General features: G+C 36.4%; 1 pseudogene; it reads left to right on the top strand.

The window, feature by feature from the left end:
- Positions 1 to 1,741: 1,741 nt before the first annotated feature.
- Positions 1,742 to 3,349, top strand: LOC149158610 (beta-glucuronosyltransferase GlcAT14A pseudogene; annotated as a pseudogene).
- Positions 3,350 to 3,583: the final 234 nt, after the last annotated feature.

Here is a 3,583-nt window from a genome sequence, read left to right as displayed (position 1 = left end):
TGACAAAGAAATTATCCAGGATTTGAAGACCCAATTGTCTCCAAATTCGACATGAAGGATCTCAATGTTGCAAACTATATTTTGGGCATGGAAATTAAATTAGATCGGGAAAAGAGTAAGCTATGGTTAAAGCAGAGGAAGTATGTCAAGAAAATACTGCAGAGGTTTAATATGTAGGATAATAAACTAGTGAAGGTTCCTATTCCTATAAGTGTAAATTTATATGTTGGATAATGTCCCAAGACACAAGAAGAGGAAGAGGACATGTCATGTGTTCCATATGTAAGTGTAATTGGTAGCCTGACGTATGCAATGGTCTATACTAGACCATAAATTGCACATGCAATGGGAGTATTGAGCAGTTTTATGTCAAAACCAGGGAAGGAGCATTACACAACAATGAAGTGGGTTTTTAGGTTTTTTCATGGCACTAGTGATTATGGTCTATGCTACTAGTGAATGCTAGGAATGGATATATTTTTGCACATTCGTGCCTTTGTTGACGCATACTGGGCTAGAGATATGGATCAGAGAAGATCTTCAAGTGGGCATGTGTTTAACCTATTTGGGGGTGCAGTCAATTGGATGAGCAAGAGACAGTCTATAGTGGCACTTTCAACTACAGAGGCAGAATACATGGCAGGCACTCATGCAAGCAAGGAAGAAGTTTGGTTGTAGAGTTTGTGTTCAAGTATGGGGTTAGTACAGTGAGCTAAAAGGATAGGTTGTGACAACCAAAGTGAAATTTTCTTGGCAAAGAACCCTGCTTATCATTCAAAGACAAAGCACATTGATGTTCAATATCACTTCATGAGGGATATGGCTAAGGACAAAAAGGTGTTGCTAGTAAAGGTGGATACTTCGAAGAATGTTGTATATGCATTGATGAAGTCTGTGATAATTGAGAATTTTTTCTGGTGTAGAGAAACAATGGGTGTTGCAGGGTTGGACCAATGACTAAGCTCTCCTGTGACCCCCTGTGTGGAAATAAAACAACAAGTGGGAGAATTTTGGGTGAGTGTTATATTATTTCCACAACTAGCCCCACGTGTGAAGAAGGGGGTTATCACCCCCTCTAAAACGTCTGGGGAAACCCCTAGGAATTTTTCTTTTGGACCCTATATTAGGTGGGTGGACCTACCTATGAATTTGTGCATGGGTTTTGCACATGGTTTTGGGCATGATGGTTATCTTCCCATGGTATTTTTGTAGATCCAGTAAAGGGAACTACAGTTATGTTCTAATCTAGGGTTAATGGATTGGGGTTTATGAATGCTTCGACATGTATATATATGTATTGTAAAATTGAAATGAATATAATGAAAAATAAATCTGGTAATCCCAGTTTTTGGATTCAAGGGAAATCTCTGTGTATTTGTTTTATATTCTCGCCATTTTTTATTTTTTGTTTTTAGAATTTGTATGCGGGTAATTTTTGTACAAGGTTAAAACCTACACCCTCTCAAGCAGACCAGGGCCTTGTTTTTCTATTGTTTTAATGAATCCAATATTGAAGAGAATAAAGCACCTAGTGAAGATGCATTTTAGGTTGGAAAACATTGAGAAGAAATGGACATTTCCTCTAGAAATGATGTTGCTAGTGTTAGCTACAACCCTTTTCTTAGTTTCAAACAATGGTGTGCATCCATTCCTGTCTTATTTTCATTTTAAAGGAGGGAGGGGAGAGGTCGCCAAGGTTGTTTTCGTGGAATCCAAGATCTCCTTTGTTGCTACCACATCAATGGAAGGCCTACCTATTTTGCCTATGTTGGATTATTTGATTTCAAGGTAGAGGGGGGATAGGGATAGATTGGTGAGAACATTGCAAGCATCATACCATGCATTGAACCACTATGTTGCGCATCTTGACCTCAACTTGTCTCCCAAGAAAGGGTTGATCTTGCATGCTATGTGAAAATAGATCCAATTTTTTCAAAGGTTGGGAATGTGCACATCATTACCAAAGCTAATTTAGTTACCTACAAGAGGCCCAAAACGGTTACTAATACTCTCTATGTTGTGGAAATTGCTTTAAAAAGGAGCTAGGATTGGGATTGGTTTATCAATATTAGTGCCCTTTATTATTCGTTGGTTAGTCAAGATGATTTATTGCATGCTTTTTCATATTTACCAAGGGATCGTAATTTTATTGAGTAGACCAACAACATTGGACAAAAAGAGCATCAATGAGCTAGACCAATTATTATAGATCTTGGATTGTACATTTCAAAATTGTCATGTGTCTTTTGGGTTTCACAAAGAGGTGTTCCTACATCATTTAAATTGTTCATAGGTTCTTCTTAGATGACATTATCTCATGCATTTATTGTTTGGGTGTGGAGCTCGATTATCTTCCTATTTCATAGGTCTTGTTTCAGCTCCAAGAATATTCTACACCCCTCCACATTGTGGGGTGGGGGGGTGGTGTGGGGGGAACTTCTCCCCCCTGAAGCTAAAAATAGATGAAAATTTTCCTTGTAAAATATTGTAATTTCGTAGTCAATTTGGGGCCGCTCATTAGGCAAATGATATAATGGTAGAAGTTATGTTAATTTAGAATTTTTTTCCCTATAAGGTAACCCTCAATTTATATGAGTGAATTTTATGGTGATTGTGTATTATTATTTTGCACGAGAAAGAGAAGGATATTGTGTGAGAGAGAAGAGAAAATTACAGTAGATCTATTGTAGGTTGTATCTCTTCATTTTGCTGGATAATATAAAAGGAAGGACTAGATGTTTTTCCGTGGACATAGATCAAATTGGGTGAACCACATATATATGTGTCTCTCTTGTTTTATGTGTTTTTTGTTTGTGTTTCCGCAATTTTTTGTGTATTTCATTGCTCCTTTAATTAATTTCTAACATTTTTTGAATTTTGTATCTATTGCTGGGATAATATTCCTAGGACCATTCTAATGTATTATGTGAATTTCATATCTTATCCCAAGGGATATTTTCACACTGTCATTTACAATTCTTAATAATTTCAAAACACTACTATCAATCATGACTTGCATTATATATTATGGGACACTCCACCGCAATAGCATCCACATTCACATGGTCTAAATGATTTCAAAAAACTGAATGAGAGAAATGCTCCTTTTGAAAGGAAATTTGATAGAATGGATATCATACTTGATAAGATAGATAAAGATCTCCTAGGTCAGAAAAATGGGAGCTTTTTTCCTAGCAGTTGGTGTATAATGGGACACGTGTCAAGAGACGAATGGGTTATAGTTGGAACAATTCTTCTTGGAGTTTCGATTTGTTTTTCTAGGATTGAAATCCTCATCGCAAAAATGTTTGGTCTGTCTATCCTATTACTGTTGGGTATTTTGGATTAGGATGCTTCAAACACTCTACCATGGTTTTTAGTTCCTGTTGGCATGATGATGAAACTCATAAACATTGTATATTAGATGTCAGGTTATGGTGCTAAATAAATTTTGTCATTATATTTTAGTTGTCCAACAACATGTGGCATCCTTCAGGCTTTGTACATCTGGATATATTATTTGTTTGCAAGCCATAAAGAGTATGTTGGAGTTCTATATTTTTCCTCTCTAAATATGCATTTA

This window comes from Pinus tabuliformis, chromosome 5_2, assembly GCF_031772625.1.
Source record: "Pinus tabuliformis cultivar Carrire ecotype Pingquan chromosome 5_2, CPIR1, whole genome shotgun sequence".
Lineage (NCBI taxonomy): Eukaryota > Viridiplantae > Streptophyta > Pinopsida > Pinales > Pinaceae > Pinus > Pinus tabuliformis.
Note: the sequence above shows the minus strand (reverse complement) of the source record. Positions and strands in the feature narration are given on the sequence as shown.